Source organism: Schistocerca cancellata, chromosome 8 (assembly GCF_023864275.1).
Source record: "Schistocerca cancellata isolate TAMUIC-IGC-003103 chromosome 8, iqSchCanc2.1, whole genome shotgun sequence".
Classification (NCBI taxonomy): domain Eukaryota; kingdom Metazoa; phylum Arthropoda; class Insecta; order Orthoptera; family Acrididae; genus Schistocerca; species Schistocerca cancellata.
Genome location: NC_064633.1, coordinates 327,238,299 through 327,260,046, shown reverse-complemented (window position 1 = coordinate 327,260,046; position 21,748 = coordinate 327,238,299). Strand labels below are relative to the sequence as shown.

Here is a 21,748-nt window from a genome sequence, read left to right as displayed (position 1 = left end):
TGACTTTGCTGTGGTATGGCATGGAAGGGTTCTACAAGCCTTGATGCAAAACATTTCTGAAGGGAATATTTCCAGTGTAAAACGGAATGCATCTCACTGAAAATGTCAGTGAAACCTGAAGTAATAGTATCTTTGTGGAAAGGTGGTTTTATTAATCCAAAGTAGGTATTATTAAGTGATACGCAGTCACTATGAAAGGTGTACATAGATTAAAAATATTTCATTTGGCACTGAAGGAGCTACTCAAAGGAGTTTTATTCATAACATAAATAGTGGTACACATGGTTCAGATTTTTAGTAATAAAGTAGGAACTGACCTGGTGACCAGTTATATTATTTTCCTTGGTCTCTCTCAACATCTTGACCAGTCTGACAGATGGATTTAACACAGTCATTGTTGGGTAATCCATGTTGATTCCTTAAAGGAGATTTTCAGTTTCTAGAAAAGTCATAATACATGAGTATAAAACATGTCATAAAAAATTCTACAACACACTAACTTCAGTGAAATAGGCCTACTGTTGAGTACATCTGTTTGACAACCCCTCTTCAAAATGATAATGCATTTTATTTTTCCATCTGCATGGAACACTTTGTTTCTTCAGCAACCTATGACAGACTGCTGTTAGAAGAGGGGCATACTCTAGGAAGAATCATACAGATACCTCATTAAGCCATGTTGCATTTTCTCTCGAGTAATTTCGGTTAATTTTTTATCTTGAAATCACTGAATTTTGTAATCGAGATTTTGGCGTTCATACAACATTTGAGAGGAAGAAATGTAGTACAATTTCACAAAGCAGAATTTAACATTTCAGCCTTGTCCCTGTTTTGGTGCCAGCACACTCAACAGCAAACTGGACCTTAATTCAGTTACTGCTTGTCTGTGAAACTTTAGCTGCATTTAAATTTGTGGTGAAGTTCTTTGTTTTTGTAGAACTTCTGAACATGAATGTTAAATCAGAGCCAATCTTTCCCATCCTCCACAAAATGCTAGGCACTTATCTGGCTTTTTGTCACACTAACTAAAGAGAATTATCATCCTAACTTTCTTAAAATTCTTATTGACTCCTGTAGTCACTGACACTATAATAGGATCATAACTACAGATTCTGTGGTCTATATTAACTGAGTTAAAAAATTTGGCCCTGTTTTAATTGGGAGATCTGAGAATTTCTTGCAAGAGTTGGTTTTCTGATTAACTGCTGTAAAAAATTTTCAGATAAGATTTTTAGAAAAGTGTCTCAAGAATTTTTGTCCCAACTACCCACTTCAATCACTTGAATATCCCAATCTATTGCTGCTAAACTGAAATCTCCTACTAAAATTTACTCACAGTCTTCTCCAAGTTTTTTTTCTAAAATATTGCATCACTACGTCTGACATGAAATTGAGAGCAGTGAGATTTTGGGGGAAAATTTAAGGGTATATCAAAAAGATAGGCAAATGGAAATGGAGGTAGTGTATTTGTAGCAGTAGACAAGAAACTCAAATGCACCAAGATAGAAACTGATGCTGCCTGAGAGATTTTTTGGGCAAGACTCAGTATCAGGGATGAGATAAAATAATTGGATCCTTCTATTGCTCACCAGACTTATCTGCTGATGTAGCCGAAAACTTTAGAGAAAACCTCAGTTCAGTTGTACATGAGTTCCCCAATTATATTGCAACCATTGATGGAGACTTTAATCACCCAACAATTAATTGGGAAAATTACATTTTTGTTAGTGGTGGGTGTGATAAGACATCCTGTGAAACTTTACTAAATGCCTTCTCTGAGAACTACCTAGAACAGATAGTTAGGAACCCCACTAATGATGGAAATATTTTGGATTTAATGGCAACAAACAGACCTGACCTCTTTGTGAATATCCACATCAAAACTGGTATCAGTGACCATGACATGGTTGTGGCAATAATGATTACCAAAGTAGAGATGACAACTAAAACAAGCAGAAAGATACATATGCTCAGTAAACTCAATAAAAAAATCAGCAGTGTCGTATCTCGATGAGGAACTTTAATAGTTGACCATGCAGTGAATAGACATGTATCTAGTAGAACAGTTCATAACAGGAGGGAACCTCCATGATATACAGTCACTGTCTAAAGAAACAGAAACTATTGCATAATAGGTGTAAAACAAGGGCTATATATAGAGAGATGCTGAACGATTACAGTGGCTTTGAGAAACTGCTGAAATAGTTAAAACTGAACAAAGCTCCAGGTCTAATAGGGATCCATGTCAGATTCTACACTGAACTTGCAACTGAGTTAGCTTCTCTTCTAACTAATATCTATCTTAGATCCTTCAAATAGAAAACCGTGCCCAATTTACGCTTGTCTACAAGAGGGGTAGTAGAAGGAATCCACAAAACTACCATCCTATATCCTTTATATTGATTTCTTGTAGAATCTTAGAATGTGTGAGGCCTTCAGTGAGTACTGTAGCAGAATATGGTCAAATGACATTTCACAAAATCCAAAGAAATTGTGGTCTTATACAAAGGCTGTTAGTGGCACCAAAGTTAGTGTCCAGCCTTAATGAATGAGACTTGATCTAAAATTGAGCATAGCAAAGCAAAAGCTGAAATGCTTAACTCTGTTTTCAAACCAGGAGAATTACCCCAGTTTAATCCTCATACCACTGAAAAGATAAATGAAGTAAGTATCAGTATCAGTGGCTTTGAGAAACAGCTAAAATAGTTAAAACTGAAAAAAGCTCCAGGTCTCATTGGAATCCCTGTCAGATTCTACACTGAACTTGCAGCTGAGTTAGCTTCTCTTCTAACTATAATCTATCTTAGATCCCTCAAATAAAAAACCATGCCCAGTTCTTGGAAAAATGCACGGTTCACACTCGTCTACAAGATGGGTAGCAGAAGGGATCCCCAAAACTACCATCCTATATCCTTGATATTGATTTGTTGTGGAATCTTAGAATATATTGTGAGCTCAAACATAATGGGGTATCTTGAACAGAATGACCTCCTCAATGCCAATCAGCATGGATTTTGAAAATACTGGCCATGTGAAACCCAACTCGCACTTTTCTCACATGACATACTGAAAGCTTTGGATCAAGACAACCAGGTAGATGCAGTGTTCCTTTATTTCTGAAAAGCATTTGGCTCAGTACCACACATATGCTTATTGTGAAAAGTATGACCATATGAGGTATCAAGTGAATTTTGTGACTGTACTGAGAACTTTTTGGTAGGGAGGACACAGCTTGTTAACTTGGATGAGTCATCGTCAGATGTAAAAGTGAGTTTGTATGTGCCTCAGGGAAGTGTTTTGGGACTCTTGCTGTTCATGTTGTATATTAATGACCTTGCAGACAATATTAATAATAAAATCACACTTTTTGCAGATGATGGAGTTATCTATAATGAAGTAAGATTTCAACATGGTCCAGAGATTGGCTACTCGCTCTAAATGTTCATAAATGTAAAATTATGTACTTCACAAAACAAAAAACAAAACACATAGTATCCAATACCAGTAATATCAATAAGTCACAGTTGGAATAGGCCAACTCATACAAATACCCCGGTGTTCTAAATTATTAATGGAAAATCTCATATAAAGATGTGAAACAAATACTAACAAAGAGATAGAGGGGCTGACCAGTACTTACCTCAGCTCAGTACAGCTGATAGATACACAAAACAGAACAGAAAATTTACATTCCTAGCTTTTGGAACTTTGTTCCTTCATCAGGCAGGAGAGAGGGGAAAAAAGGGAAAGTGGATTCAGTCACTCACAACCCAGGTTATGAAGCAACAGGGAAAGGTAAACAGGGAGGGTAGTAAGGATGGAGGCATGGTCGTCAGAGGGAAGCCAAAGATATTCTACTGTAAGTAGTGTGCCAGCTTCAAACCAAAGAGGATGCAAACAGAAGTAAAGAGGTATATAGTATAAAGATAAACACAACTATGTAGGAAGAAAAGATGTGTGAATGGCTAAAGAGCAGAGGGAAAAAGGAGAAGACTGAAGAGTAAATGAGAGTGAGGTTGGTTAACGTAGGTTCAGTCCAGGGGGATGGCGGGATGAAAGGATGTGTTGGAGTGCAAGTTCCCATCTCCACAGTTCCAAGGGACTGGTGTTGGGTGGGAGAAGCCAAATGGCATGTATGGTGTAGCAGGTTCCTAAGTCCCTAGAATTATGCTGGAGGGCATGCTCTGCTACTGGGTATTGGACATCTCCTAGGCGGACAGTTTGTCTGTGCCCGTTCATGCGCTCAGCCAGTTTAGTTGTCGTCATACCAATCTAAAAGGCTGTGCAGTGCAGGCATGTCAACTGATAAATGACATGTGTTGTTTCATATGGGGCCCTGCCTTGAATTGTGTATGTTTTACCAGTAGCGGGGCTGGAGTAGGTGGTTGTGGGGGGATGCATGGGGCAGGTTTGGCAGCGGGGTCGGTTACAGGGGTAGGAAACGCTGGGTAGAGAAGGTGGTCTGGGAATATTGTAGGGTTTGACAAGGACGTTACGGAGGTTAGGGGGGCGACAAAAGGCAACTCTGGGTGATGTGGAGAGAATATTGTCAAGGGATGATCTCATTTCAGGGCTTGACTTGAGAAAGTCATATCCCTGGTGGAGTAATTTGTTGATGTATTCGAGGTCAGGGTAATATTGGGTGACAAGGGGGATGCTTCTGTGTGGTCTGGGGGTAAGAACATTGTTGTTGGATGGGGAGGAATGTATTGCTCAGGAGATCTGTTTGTGGACAGGGTCTGCAGGATAGTTGTGGGAGAGGAAAGCACTGGTAAGGTTATTGGTGTAATTGTTGAGGGATTCGTCACTGGAGCAGGTACGTTTGCTACGAATACCTAGGCTGTAGGAAAGGGAGCGTTTGATGTGGAATCGATGGCAGCTGTCAAAGTGAAGGTACTGTTGTTTGTTTGTGGGTTTGATGTGGACAGAGGTGTGGATGTGAGCTTCAACAAGATGAAGGTCAACATCCAGGAAGGTGGCTTGGGTTTTGGAGAAGGACCAGGTGAAATTCAGATTCGAAAAGGAGTTGAGGTTATTGAGGAAATTAAGGAGTGTTTCTTCACCATGAGTTCAGACCACAAAGATGTCATCTATAAACCTATACCAGGCCAGGGGAAGAAGCTGTTGGGTCTTCAGGAAAGCCTCCTCCATGCGGCCCGTGAAGAGGTTGGCATAGGACGGAGCCATCCTGGTTCCCATGGCTGTTCCCCCGATTTTTTTGTAGGTCTGGCCTTCAAAAGTGAAGTAATTATGGGTGAGGACGAAGTTGGTAAGTGTAATAAGGAATGAGGTTTTTGGAAGATCTTCGGGTGGGCATTGGGAGAGGTAGTGATCAAGGGCAGAGAGACCATGGGTATGTTTCAGTTTATTGGTAGAATACTGGGGAAAGGGAATCAATCTACAGCAGGGATAGCTTACAAATCACCTGTGCTACCTATCCTACAATATTTCTCATGGTGGTATTGAACATATACAGAGAAGGGCAGCATGCATGGTCATTGGTTTGTTTAATCTGTGGGAGAGTGTCACAGAGATACCGAAGGAAGCGAACTGGCAGGCTCATGAAGACAGATGTGAAATATCCCAAGAAAGTCTATTAATGAAGTTCCAAGACCTGGCTTTAAATTATTACTCTAGGGATATACTATAAGCCCCTATGGATTGCTCACATAACGATCATGAGGATAAGAGTATAATAATTACGGCATGCACAGAGGCGTTGAAACAATCATTTTTCTCACACTCCATATGTGAATGGGACAGGAAGAAACCCTAATAACTGGTACAATGTGATTTACCCTGTGCCATGCACCTTGTAATCTTACTCTCCCACATGTCACTAGTAGACAGCCTACTATGCACAATTCCACTGTGTAATGCAGTATGGTATTATATTCTGGGGAGACTTTACACATAGCCCAAACATTCTTCTCACACAAAAGAGAGCTATAAGAATAATGAATAAGGCAAAGCCGACTGATACCAGCAGACCTCTCTTCCAAAAGTTGCTCATCCTACCCCTTGGCAGCCTGTATATACTAGAACTATGCAAATTTGTAAAAAGTAATATTACAAAATTTAATAAAAATTTAAATGTCCATGACTATGGTACTAGACAGAAAATGAAACTCCATGTTAAAGAAATGTGCACCTCTGCCTTTAAAAACTCTCCCTTCAACAAAGGCATTAAAATATACAATAGCCTGCCATCAGAAATTTAAAAAAAAACAGTATGTCCCTGAATATATTTAATAAAAAATTATAATCATTCCTACTTGAACATTGTTTCTACAGTGCAAGTGAATTTCAGCTCCACATGGATGGAAAGAAACACAAAACAAAATGCAACAAAGAATTTTGTAAAGATTAAAACATTAATGCAAAAATCTTACATCTATATCATCTGCTACTAAGCAAATTAAGTGCAGAAAGAATATTCAACCAGGTACTGTTGTGTATATGTATGAGAAGAATACAGCACTAAAAGACAAATGTGTAACTGAGTATGTAATTTATGTGTTCATAACTTCTCAGAAAATATGTATGTAAGCTCATGTTTGTGTAAACTTTCAGCATATTACTTCATGCCAGCAAATTATCATAATGCCCAACATCAAATGTATGTATGTGCATCACCATGTGCACATCATGTACAGTATTGATTCAGAGGACAATAAATAAATAATTAAATAAATAAATAGATATTCAGTCTCTTCATAAAAATTTATTCATTTCATAAGTTTTGAGAGGAGTAATATGTACAAATAACTTTTTTACTGATCTTCATTTTCTCATTATTGGCTGCAGTTTGTCACATCTAGGAGTAGATTCTTGAGGCTGAAATTTTTGACTTTGTGGGTTATAGATGACATGATAACTGATGAAGTAATTTCTGTTTCTATGACTTTTCTCATTCTTCTATGTCACACTGTCTTTACAGTATCCACTTTAAAACAGAAATTTACATTGTTCTTGCTAAACATAAAAACACCTCCAATTCCATTAGAGGCTACTACTTACTTTCTGCAGTAGTAACAATATTCCAAAGAGTTTACAAACTTTCTTGACAAAAGAAGAATCTTCACCAAGTTGCATCATTATTTTATAAATGAATCCAGAAATTAATTTAATAATAAGCATTAGATTGTGTAATTAATAATAGGAAATTTAAGTGTGCCAGATATTTCATAATTTCTAATATTTCCAAAAGAAGAGCAATTTTAACTGTACATACAGAGTTAATACATACGACTGTAATAAATTAATTTATTTTTATACATTTTAGCCTGAAATATAATGCATTCATATAAAAAATCATATGAAATTCTTTTAGTTAAACAGCTGAGATAATTTTACCTATACAAGATTCGAAAATATTTTGGTATCAATTATTTCTATTAAAAAAAGGTAATGTCAGAGGAGGGTGTCCCATTACAAAAGCCCCCTCACAAAGTTTGGAAACAGTGTGCTTACAATATTTTGTGACAGACTACAAGGTTTGCCAAATGGTGTACAAAATGATGTCAAAAGTTAGATTACAAATGTATAGAAGTATCTGATACATAACATATTACAGAAAATGTAAGGAAAATACGTACTATATGAGTCAGAATCTATACATATATCAGGATATGGTATTCAGATTTTCGGATCTGTGGAACATACTATCACAAGACAAATAATACAAAGTCAAAACTACAACATTACACCATTAAACTATAGAAATAATTACAAGTACAAGGTAAATTACTAGAATTACAAATTTTAAGTTTACATCCACACAATCAAACCTTCAAACTCTTCAAAGAGAAGAGAGAAATTTCAGAGCCCAAGTGTACGACAAGTGAGCTGACTCGAAAAACTCATGACAACGAGTACAGACCAAAAGAATACATTCAATCATGAGTAGGAATCAATCAGCCACATAAACCATAGTATTTAAGGATGTGTTGATTCATTACAGGACAAAATGATAAAAAAATATTAGGGCCTCAGTTTAAGATGTGGGGAGCGATCCATGAATTGAAACCACACTGGGTACAAACCAGCAAAAAATGTTTTGACACAACAAAATGAATAAAGCTCATAATCATATCAATAAGTTCAATTATTTGCAAAGAGTAATTGTAAGAAGCATCTAGCCTCAATCAACAGTTGTACACTCTCATTGAGTATACAGCCGCGATGACCAGGGGTACCCAAAACAGAGTTAAGCATGAATCTGCCCACAACACAAATACCAGTCAGATACAATATGGCAATACTCAGGATAAATACAGGTAAACAGAGTCATAGTTAGCTTTGAATGATGACGTAATTGAGTAGCTTGAGGACCAAAATCAATGTATGAAAGTAGACATGTATACATCTTGTTATATTGTCTATACTAGCAAATGTCTTCCACATTATTTGCTAACAAACCTACGTATATAAAAGCCTAGAAGATTAATTTACAATTGATAAAAAAAGTACATACTGATTTAAAGTTACATAATGTATTGGAAAGTCAATCACCCTACTTGGAAAAACATACATTTATGTGGAATAACACTGCCTTTGGCAGTCTTTCCTAACAATTTACAAATCTCAGTCACAACACTGATGTAGTTAACAGATGCTTGAGTACATTACCCAGCACCTATGATTTCCTGTAAGTTGGCTCAAAATGGCTCTGAGCACTATGGGACTCAACATCTGAAGTCATAAGTCCCCTAGAACTTAGAACTACTTAAACCTAACTAACCTAAGGACATCACGCACACCCATGCCCGAGGCAGGATTCGAACCTGCGACCGTAGCAGTCCCACGGTTCCGGACTGCAGCGCCAGAACCGCTAGACCACCGCGGCCGGTTCCTGTAAGTTGACTGGTCCAGCAGGGTACAGCCATACAGCAGTGTGGAGAGTGGTTCTGCCCACATCTTACAGTTTCCTCCTTAGAGTTCTCATCACATGCTCCAATAGATAAATAATGTCCTGTCTAGTATTCACATCAAATCCTGAAACATTGTTCTGTGTACTAAATATGCTGTTCAATACCTTCTTCACATCACACAAGATATGCTCTCCCTACTCATTTCCCAACATCAATTATATAGGATTTATTTCAGGCACAATTAAAAAGTGTTCACATATGAAACATTAATAATCAGAGTTAAATGCAATAAAAAAATGAACTAACAAGTTGATACATACAGATATACTAAGATACTATTCATAATATTTACAGTACAAATTATGAATAATGTCCCATTTCAAAATTGTAAAAGGACCTACTCATTTAGTCTCATGACATATATACTTCACCTATGTGATCAAAAGTACCCAGACACGTGGCTGAAAACAACTTAAAAGTTCATGGTGCCCTCCATCGGCAATGCTGTAATTCAATATGGTGTTGACCCACCCTTAGCCTTGATGACAGATTCCACTCTCGCAGGCATACATTTGCTCAGGTGCTGGAAGGTTTCTTTGTGAATGGCAGCCTATTCCTCATGGAGTGCTGCACTGAGGAGAGGTATCAATGTTTGTCGGTGAAGCCTGGCATGAAGTCGGCGTTCCTAAACATACCAGGACTCTGTGCAGATCAGTCCATTACAGGAATTTTATTGTCATGTAACCACTCCACCACAGGCCGTGCATTATGAACAGGTGCCTGATCGTGTTGAAAGATACAATTGCCATCCCCAAATTGCTCTTTAGGAGTAGGAAGCAAGAATGTGCTTAAAATGTCAATGTAGGCCTGTGCTGTGATAGTGCCATGCAAAACAACAAGGGATGCAAGTCCCCTCCAAGAAAAACATGACCAAACCATAACACCACCGCCTCCGAATTTTACTGTTGGCACTACACACGCTGGCAGATGACGTTCACCGGGCATTCGCCATACCCACAGCCTGCCATCAGATTGCCACATCAAGTACCATGATTCGTCACTCCACACAACGTTTTTCCACACTCATTACACCAAGTGAGGCGTAGTTTGGCATTTACCTCCATGAGTGTGGCTTATGAGCAGCCACTCAACAATGAAATCCAAGTTTTCTCACCTCCTGATTAATTGTCATAGTACTTAGCAGTGGATCCTGATGCAGTTTGGAATTCCTGTGTGATGGTCTGGATAGATGTCTGCCTGTTACATATTACGGCCCCTTTCAACTGTCGGCTGTCTCTGTCAGTCAACAGATGAGGTCGGCCTGTACACTTTTGTGATGTACGTGTCCCTTCACATTTCCATTTCACTATCACATTGAAAACAGTGGACCTAGGGATGTTTAGGAATGTGGAAATCTCTTGTACAGACGTATAACACAAGTGACACTCGATCACCTGACCACGTACAAACTCCGTGAGCTCTGCAAGTTCCACTCTCTCATGATGTCTAATGACTACTGAGGTTGCTGATATGGAGTATCTGGCAGTAGGTGGCAGCACAATGCACCTAGTATGAAAAATATATGTTTTTGGGGATGCCCAGATACTTTTGGTCACACAGTGTATCAAATTCTAAAGCACAAATCTACTACAGAATTTAATTATATAGTGTATAATAGATTTTAACTCAGCCAATAGATAAGACAGACCATTAAAAATCACATCATATTACATACTAAATTCATGAGAATGGAAAAAGAACAAACAAAAATTAGATACCTATGGATCATGTATATATGCTTTCAGTTCAGTGACATTGTGTAATCCAAACAACTTCTTAGATTTAGGATACACAAGCCTGTATGCATTAACAAGTGGAGTTTCAAGAATTTCAAGTGGTCCAATATAAATATCGTAACATCTCTTTATCTGAGATATCAACACTATAGATTTCTCATTGGCTTTCACCAACATGAGATCTACCTGAAACCTAGAAAATCTGCCTTTACCATCACGTCTCTGCTTTCTCCTATCCCCCTTTTTCTCATCATCTCCCTAACACATTCTTCCCTCTCTTGTGGTGACATAATTTTACATGGTGGAAACTCAACATTTTCAGACATGAAGTTACCTGGTCTGTGATTAAACATTATTTCAAATGGAGAAAAACCTGTTGAAGAATGCTGCAAGCTGTTCATAATATCCTTAAAATCACTGAAATAATCCACCCAACTGGCATGATTCTTACTGCAATAAGTTCTAAACAGTCTTCTAATCTCTATGATATAGCTTCCTGCAGGGTTACTCAAAGGATGGTACACCAAAGTTTGAATATGCCTTATTTTTGTGTGATCAGCAAAATCTTTCCAAGCTTGTAATGTAAACTGAGAACCATTATCAGATATAATTGTTTTAGGAATACCCACCTGACTAAAATATGTGCTTTCAAACTTAGAGATGATTCCCTTACTGGTAGCTTTCTTAAGAGGAAACAGCTTTATGAACTTCGAAAATACGAGGTGTGATTGGAAAGTTTTAAGAATGGATCCACTATTGCTTACTGGTTTGGCAGGCAGGTACACGGAGGGTGTGGAGTGAGTCACTGCCTTGTCCTTGAACGCCCTCCGACAGGAAACTGCATTTCCTTTATTCAGTGTGTTGCGGCAGCTGGTTGAGTGTGGGTCTGTTAGGGCTTGTTGCCGGATTCTGTCTATATGAAAACGTACATATAAATAGAGCAACGAGTTTGTATGAAATGTTGTTTTAAAATGGGGAAATCATCTTCTGAGACTTACAAACTATAAAAACAGCTTTTGGAGATAATTGTATGAGCCAGTCAAATGTTTTTGTCTGGTTCAATAGATTTAAAAATGGCTGCGAATCATTAGGAGATGAACCACAGTCCGGCCGTCCTTCCACCTCAAAAACGAAAGAAAATGTTGCGAAACTTCATGACTTAGTGCGATCTGATCATAGACTTACAATTAGGGAGATGGCTGATGAACTTAATTTAAGTTCCTATGCAGTTCAGTCAATTTTAACTGAAGATCTGAACATGCGTCGAGTGTCCACAAAATTCATTCCAAAAGTGTTGTCATGTGACCAGAGACAATACAGACTTGAAGTGTGCCAAGAACTGGTTAATTGGACTAAAAATGACCCAGATTTGTTAAATAGGGTATTTACTGGTGACAAATTGTGGGTATATGAATATGTTCCTGAAACCAAAGTGCAGTATTCACAGTGGAAGACTCCAGGTTCTCCATGACCGAAAAAAGCATGGCAAAGCTGGTCGAAAGTGATGATAATGTTGGTGATTTTTTTTTTTTTTTTTTCAATTCTGCCGGTATTGTGCATAATGAATTTACCCCTGGAGGACAGACAATTGACTAGGAATACTACAAACATGTCCTTGAGCATTTGTGCAAAAAGGTGCAGAAGAAAAGGCCTGCACTGTGGAAAGACAAGTGTCAGGTGCTTCACCATGACAATGCTCCGGCTCATCGTGCCTTTTCAATTGTTGATTTTTCGACCAAATTCAAAATTCTTGTGCTTCCACAACCATCATATGCCTCTGTGGACTTCTGCCTGTTCCCTCAACTGAAATTTTCACTGAAAGGGAAGCGGTTTGACTCGATGGAAGACATCCAGGCAAATACGGAGAGCGTCCTTAACACACTTCAGGAAAAAAATTCCCAGGAATGTTTACAAAACTGGAAACACCGTAGGAGTTGGTTTGTTCAGTCACAAGGGGACTATTTTGAAGGAGATGCATCACAGTAGCATGTACGTACCATCAATGTACAATTACAAGCCCATTCTTAAAACTTTCCAATCACAGCTCATACATCAACCACCACAAAAACATAAAAAAATCCATTCTTTGTCTTAGGCAGCTAATGACCGTCAGATCACCGAAGTTGAGTGCTGTCGGGCTGGGCTGACCATCCGGTCTGCCAAGCGCTGTTGGCAAACAGGATGTACTCAGCCTTTGTGAGGCAAACTGAAGAGATACGTAATTGAGAAGTAGTGGCTCCAGTCTCGTTAACTGACATATGGCTGGAAGGGTGGTGTGGTGGCCACATGCCCCTCTATATGTGACACCTGTGGGCTGAGGATGACACGGTGGCCGGTTGGTACCATTGGGCCTTCCGAAGTCTTTGTCGGACAGTGTTTAGATTTTAGACCTACGCAAGAGTCCATAAATATCCACAGACATGAGATATAGGTTACTATTAGGCAGTATGTTTTACATTTGGCCTCTACTTGTTTGGTTACTTACCTTCGCTCTTTGACATCTGTCACAGCTGGCAATCTTCTTCTTGACTCTCCTACCTATGTTATAAAAATAGATGTTTTCCTGAATCTTTTGTGTGCTTTTGGTTGATCCACAATGACCAAAACTCTCATGTGTGTAAGTAATTAAAGTACCAATACACTGTTCTGGCCAACATAGTTTCCAATCCTCTGAGACAGTCTTATGTCTCCTGAATAAAATACCCTTGTGTAACTTATAGTATCATTCTGTCTTTTCACTTCCTTTCTTAACCAACACGCTCTTAACCAATTTCAAATTTCGATCATGATTTTGATACCTACAGATGTCTCTGCAAATTTTCAAGACCTCTTTTTCCTCTTTCATACCTTTAAAGTATATAATTTTAAACTCTTTCTCACCTTTTCCAAAATTGTTAGATGATTTACTCCCTAAAGGTAGCCTAGACAAAGCATCAGCAACTACATAGTTTGTGCCCATAATGTATCTGATTTCATAATTGAACTGCTGTAAAACGAAAGCCCAATGAATAATCCTGTTACAGTTCAGCTTACACACCTGTAAGATAACATAATGCTTTGTGATCAGTATACATGACAACTTTGTTACCTAGAAAATAATTTTTGAATTTGTTGAACATCCAATATACAGCAAAAAGTTCTTTCTCAGTTACAGTGTATGTCTTTTCATGTTTATGTAATATTCTACTAGCAACTGCAAGAGAGCTATGTTCAATAACACCATCAACTTCAACCTCCTGAAATAAATGGGCACCCAAACCAACATCACCACTGTCTGTCATAATACAAAAGGGAAGAGAGAAATCTGATCTGAACAATATCTAACTTTGACACAACTGTCCTTTGATCTCACCAAAAACATTCAGACACTCCTGATTCCAATCCCAAATGGTATTCTTCTTGAAAAGTTCACACAAGCATGGAGCATTCAAAGTTTGACTACTACAAATTTTTCTATAAAAACCATTTAACCCAAAAATTTATTTTCGCTGTTTTCTGTTGCAAAGAGTAGGAAAATTAGCAATAGCATCAAGTTTCTCTTTATCAGGTGCAATTCCTTTTTCAGATATAACATGTCCTAAAAATTTAACTTCTTCCATACCAAATTTACACTTATCTATTTTCAAAGTCTTACCTCCTGATCCTAATTTTGAAAACACATCTCTTAACAAATCCAAACGTTGCTCCCAAGTCTTTTCGGTAACCAGAATGTCATCAACATACACAATTAATTTGGAACTCACTTCAATTCTCAAGACAGAATCCAGAGCTCTTATGAATTCAGCCCAAATGGCGCCACACAGGATTGAGAAACACTTACCTACACACAAAAATGCTGTATACTTTCTAGAATAAATTTAAAGTGGGATCTGGTGAAATCCAGGGTCGAGTCCAAACTACTCATGTATTTTACATAATCAAATTTTTGTAACAGCTCGTCCATGTTCTCGGGATGGTCATTCTCTCTGATAAGAAATTTATTAAGATGTCTAGAGTCAAAAACAATTCGCACTCCACCATTTCTCTTACTTACCACAATTAAAGGATTATTGTAAGCACTCCTATTTCTCTCAATTACCTCCCCCCCCCCCTTTTTTTCCATTTTCTGAATTTCTCTCTCTACATCTTTCCTTTATGAAAATGGTATATTATATGGCTTGAGAAAGAAAGGTTGATGATTTCTAAGGTAAAGTATGCAACGACAGCCTTTCACTTTCCCTGGTTTTTCACCAAACACATTTCTAAACACCAATAACAAATTCTTAAGTTGTTCCTTTTGTAGGTCATTAAGAGTCGTAGCTTCCCGTACTTTAGAACCTACTACACTCTCAAAATCCTAATCCTTAGTCTCATCAAAATCTATATCATGAAACACCTGGTACTCACCTTGGTTCATAATATTTTGCAAATAGTTAAAACTTTTCCCACAGTTTAAAATACAGAAATTAGTTTTCACGTAAGTATTACTTTTAGGCTCCAAAATAAAAAATTCTTCAGCATTCCATCCAAAACAAGCCCCAACTTAGGCTATCCAATCCAAACCAAGAATTAAGTTTTCTTCCAGACTAGGGATCACTAAGCACCTGTGTTCAGAGGTTTTGCCTTCTATACTAAAAGTTAAAAGTAACTGAGATTCTACCAATTTGCTTTGCTTATCTGCAGCTCCTCTTATCTTTACACCTACAATGGGCATTTCCACAAATTTCTTACTATAATGGATTTTGTCTCTAAATTGTTCAGATAAACCTCAAATTGGGCTACCTGTAGCAATCAAACAGTTTCCTTCCCACTGATCAATCTTAATGTAAGGACACCCCTAATCTGAATCATCATCTCTGTTAGTAGACACTTCATGTAAAAGTTAATGAATTTGAAAGCAATATTTTATCTGCAGATTCTAAAAATAACCCCAAAAAATTTTGGTTGTACGTAAAATCTATGAATGCTACAAATAATTCAATACCTTCTCTTGCTGACAGCATGGGTAATGTAACTGATGATGATAAACAGAAGGCCGAAATTCTAAACCTACCTTTCAGAAACTCATTTACATTAGAGGACTGCAGCACCATTCTCCTTTTCAATGATCGAACAAACAAAAGGATGGCTGACATAGTGTTTAGTGTATCTGGGATTGTAAAACAGTTAAGATCCTTAGACGCCAGAAAGGCATCTGGCGCAGATGGTATCCCCGTAAGATTTTATGTTGACTATGCTACAAATATAGCACCATTCTTATCCGTCATCTATCAGAGATCATTGGAACGGCGGAAAGTTCCATGGCACTGGAAGAAGGCCCAGGTATTTGCAATCTATAAAAAGGGTAGAAAATCAGATGCACATAATTTCCAGCCAATTTCACAGACATCAATTTGTTGTAGAATCATGGACATTTTGTGTTCAGACATTATGACCTTCCTAGACTCTGAGAAGCTCATCTGCAGGAACCAGCATGGTTTTAGGAAACAGTGGTCATGCGAGACACAGCTGGCCCTCTTTGTGCCTGATATACAACAGGCTCTAGATACCGGCTCCCAGGTTGATGCCATATTTCTCGACTTTCGAAAGGCATTCGACTCAGTTCCGCACTGCCGCTTGCCCCAAAAAGTGCGCACTTACGGTCTATCCAATGACATATGCGGTTGGATAGAAAGTTTTCTAACAGACAGGGAGCAGTATGTCGTCCTGAACGGGGTGACTTCAACAGAAACAAGCGTAACTTCAGGTGTGCCCCAGGGCAGCGTAATAGGTCCGCTGCTTTTTACGATTTACACAATCGATCTGGTCGATGGTATTGACAGCGACATATGACTGTTTGCCGATGATGCTGTAGTCTACAGGAAATTAGTATCAGACGAAAGCTGTGAAGAAATCAATGATTTGCAGAAAATAAATGTGTGGTGTAATGACTGGCAGTTATCCCTCAATATTAGTAAGTGTAACCTACTGCATATAACAAGACGAAAATCCCCATTAGTGTAAGAGTAGAAAATAAATGCCCAGTCTTTGGAAGTGGTAACATCAGTCAAGTATCTGGGTGTGACTATTCGAAATGATCTCAAATGGAATGATCAGATTTCACAAGTAACAGGTAAGGCGAACTCTAGATTGCGGTTTATTGGTAGAATCCTGAAGCGATGCAGCCCTTCAACAAAGGAAATAACTTACAATATGTTAGTTCGTCCAGTCTTAGAGTATCGTTCATCTGCATGGGACCTTTACCAGTTGGGTCTGATTCAAGAGATTGAGAAGGTCCAAAGAAGAGCGGCAAAATTCATGACTGGTACAGTCGTGCTCAAAAGTATCCGAACGACCTGAATTGCATTTCGCCTGATTCGAATGCAACCCACATAGCGCAGCTGTATAGCAGGTCCTCTAATTGCCCCTCGGTACAGTCGTTCGACTATTGAAAATGGTTCCACCAAGTCACCACTAGAAAACACTGCTCTGTATCACAATAACTCAAGGTGTAAAGCAATACCAAGGTACTACAAATATCGGGGAACATCTTATCACAGATAAGATGGTTCTTCTGGCTTGTAAGATCACATTTATTACAATAAATGACATACATGAAATGTTACCACTCTCATTATTAAGGGAGAGTGGGGGAAATACACGCACCTAAGGAAAAATCGATGTGAATCATTTGTTACGTCATTAAAACCTATGAAAATAAGTACATACCATACAATGGACATTTCTCCACATATTCCAATCATCTGTAAACAGTTATAAACAGTACCTTCATTTTGAACATTAAAATAAAATAAAGTGCAAATGCGTGGTATTCCCCACCCCTGAGGATAATTACACGCAAAGTACTTGGTAATAACACGTAAAACAAACAAACCATAAAAATGTACAATACTTGCTATTTTTATTTGCTTATTAGTTACTACAAAGAGTAAACAGTATATATAAGAATGAAATAATGTGATTCTACAAACATCTCTTGTATTTTTCGTTTTTTACATTTTTATTGATGTGAAAAGAGTTAATTTTCTCATACAGCAAAGATCGCACTTGTAACCTTTTGGAGTGTTCCAGCCACTACATTCTTCATGACTCCATCTGCTACAAGAAATACATCGGTACCATAGTTCTCCATCTTTCCCAAACTCTCCACAAACTAAACAGACATCTTCTGAAATCGCCAATGGATCAATATCGTCCATTTCATCGTCATCACAAATGTTCTGCAAGTCCAGATTTAGGTCATCCTTGCTGCTACTTTCACTTTCTTGGTGGTGTTTCTTTTTATATAAAGTCTGTTTCTTCTTCGAGACTTTTTTAAGTTGCAGATTTCTGCACTTATCTGCTTTATCCTTAAGATTTCTTTTCTTGTTTCCTTCAGCTTTCTTTTTCATGGCTTCTTTTTGTTTCTTTATTGATAACTCTGTTAGCAGTTTATTCTTCTCTGGAGTTGCTGTAAGTGTCACTGACTTTCCCTTAGGCTTTCTCTTGGCTCCTTTTGGGGATATGTGGCTTGTTTGTAGGTGCAACCACTTCATTTACATTTGTTGCATTCGGAACCTCTTCATCTTCAAGGACAACATCTCTGAAGATCTCACATTTTTGTAAGTCGTCATGCTGAAATTTGTTTGGATTGAAAGGGTAAATCCCACATGCCTTAAACCCTGACTGCCCTTTGTCCATGATAGCGACCTTAATATATGCATTATTAAAAAGTTCTGCTAACTCATATGGTGTAATTTTTTGATACACCTGTGACTTCATATACACGTCACATTCATGGTTGAAGGCTGATTTCAAAGAAGAAAACAATGTAACATCTAGTGGTTGAAGCTTGTGAGAAGTGTGGGGAGGTATGGTTACCATGACAATAGAATGTTTTTTACAAAATTCAAAAATATCAAGTGAAATGTGGCTGCTGTGATTATCTAAAATCAGCAGCACAGGGTTATCAATAGTTGATTTTACATTGTTCTGAAAATGTTGGATCCATTCGAAAAAATGACTCATTGGACCAGCCATTGACGGAACAACCATATATGGCTTCAACTGGTCCACCTTTACTTAAGAGATTTGACATCCTCTTCCTGGGGAAGATAAACATAGGGGGGAAGAAGGAACCAGCAGCACTGAAACAACATTTCACAGTCACATTTTTCCCCCTTTACCAAGACGTGCCCCCACGTATTTGGTTAACACATTTAGGAGCCAAAATTCTCTTGGGCTTTTGTACAGTATTTATGCCCATTTCATCGACGTTGAACACTCACCCCTCTTTAAATTTATATTTTTCAAAGACATTTTCTAAATTAAAAAAAAAAAAAAAAACATTAACCTCTTCTTCATTAAATGCCTGTATTCTGTTAATGCTAGTTGCTTCAGGTTTTCTCATGCTAATACTTCGGTTTCTTTTTAAAAATAGAGCAAGCCAATCCTTTCCAGCTAACCTAGATGACTTATCAAAATTGTTTGCAATGTTGTTAGCCTCTACATGCTCAAATGCAATCGATCGCAACTGCATGCATTTAATGCCATAGAACAGCTTGGCCATTGTAATAACATGATCCCTAATCTCATTTTCTTGTTCTGTCGAAAATGTTGGGTTTCTTCCAAGTTTTGGACCCTCCGTATTTTTAACCTTCATTCTCGTTCAGAGTAGCTTCATGAATCCCGAAAGCTCTTGATACTTCTTATTTTTCTTCCAGATTTGATGGCATCAAGAGCCTTACAACGTTCCTCTTGCATCCATTTTGCCTTCTGGTTTTTTTTATTATTATTATAATATCTACCCATCTGAAATTAAAAAAAAAAAAAACCTCGTTAGTATTGAAAATATGACCTGCAAGGAGGAATACCATGCACTTCAACAGCTGCGTGGCATTACCGCACCGTAAGTTCAATGATTAACCTAATCATAGCTCGGCACCTGATTCAAATAGCGGGACAAATCTACAATTAAATTAAAGGTTTCATCTAGCGTTAGTAGTTGATACGCAAAAATTACATTAAAGCAACTTATAGTAGCACTTACCTTGGAAAATACAGCTGACCAAAATTACATGAGACACGCCGAAAATAAACAATACTTCACTGCTCCAAGAATGCCACTGAAAAATGGCTGGCATAAGCTGCGTAGTAGTTGTTACTCATGCAGCGCCAACTGGGAACAGCTTGCGCCATTCAAACTGCATAAATCAACCTGCGTGGGATTACCCACATGCGTGTAATTCCCCCACCTTCCCCTACGTTAGATAGGTAATTCACGTAGTAAGTTCGTCGTATTCATGATTTCCTCTCCAAAATAACATACCGTACTTATTATTTAACACAAAATGACATTAAAAATTTAAGTTATTCACGAGCAGCTAATTGAGAATATGTATGAACTTCAAATGACACGACGAACCGTCTCGTTCTGCATATGGATTCAAACCCAGGTCATGTAGACTAAGCAAAGACTCCGTGACTGACGGAAACTAACAGTCATTCCTGACTAGGCATACAGAGAGTGATATACCTCGATTTTAGACAGTATCATTTAGCAAATATCAACTTTAAATTACATAACGTAAACATTGTTAACGGTCGCGGATTCTTACCCAGCATCTATTGTCCTTGTTAACGAACTACGAGAGATGTTAAATATTGCTTCTTCACAAGTAACTTACTTGAAATGCCGTGAGGTAAAGCTTTGTGTTGGACAGGGATTCGAACCCAGAACCTAATTGGATTGTCATCGAAGCACAATCAACTGTGACATATCGGATTTTGGGTCGGCAGTAGCTAGATGTTTTAACTGAAATGACGAGACGAAACATTAATTTTTTCTTTCCCAGGACTCCAACCTGGCACCTATCGCTGTTATATTCTAGAGAAAACAAACGTTAAATATGGGTTTGTTACACCAGCAGCAACATGTGAGCATGTTTCAACTAGAAATAATATGACGAAGAGTTCGGTTCAAATGGTTCAAATGGCTCTGAGCACTATGCGACTTAACTTCTGAGGTCATCAGTCGCCTAGAACTTAGAACTAATCAAACCTAACTAACCTAAGGACATGACACACATCCATGCCCGAGGCAGGATTTGAACCTGCGACCGTAGCGGTCGCTCGGCTAAAGACTGTAGCGCCCAGAAGTGTTCAGTGCTGACTGGGAATCGAGTCCCACACATATTGTTGTTGACTGCACACTAAGAGACGTCAGCTACCGAATTTTTCTCCACCGGCAGCTCGGAATAACATCCTTGAGTTTACAATGATTTCGCAAACAGTTCTGTGTCTCACTGGGACTCAAAAACATCAGATACCGTTAGTGTTGACAATGAATGAAATTACATTAAAAACCAAAATTATTACCCACCAGCAGATAGGTGTTCTCATGCTAGAGCTTGATAATTCATAATGAAAGCTTTAGTGTCGGGCCAGGATTTGAACCCTTTCACGCGCAATATGTGGAGATGTTGAGGAATCTGCAGTTTGGAACAAGCAACAAATGGCAGTCGAGCTGTATTGTCACAAAAGGATCAAATTCCGCGTTAAGGGCGGTCTGAGTTGCATTCCCAGATTAGAACCAATTTTATCGACATGCAGAAGCTCAAATAAAAGATGGAATAAGTGTCCTGTGACCCTACATTGCGTTTGTCACTAGAAATAAATAACTAGTATAAGAAAGGTTACAGCTGATAGAGTTTCTACGTGATGCGACTCCTGACTTGATTGTGGTTCAACCTAACGTCTACTTGGTAGAGAAGGAATATCATGTTTAACGTGAATGTCAGACCACAATGCCATTACACCTGCTTGACTTGGCGTAGCCAGAAGAAAACAGAATCTGTCTCTCCTTATCAAAAATCATTAGCAGAAGTTGGAATCGAACCCAGACCATAAGTATATGAACCTAGCATTAATTCAAGATACCACCAAATTCTGTGCTCTATCACTCATCATTCTATCATAACAATGTTGCGCCACACTGGATGAGAATTCTGACACACAGACTCCCTGTAGTGGTTTGCAGCATGTTCAGTACATTCATTTACTTGGTTGACCGAATCACCATGAACTAGCTGCCTCGGCTACTCAGAGCATACATTCGACTCT

At 38.3% G+C, this 21,748-nt stretch overlaps 1 protein-coding gene across 1 annotated transcript in view; it reads left to right on the top strand.

Moving 5' to 3' along the window:
- LOC126095544 (myrosinase 1-like) overlaps nucleotides 1-21,748 on the top strand; it is a 182,795-nt gene that overhangs the window by 134,218 nt on the left and 26,829 nt on the right. The window lies entirely within an intron of this gene.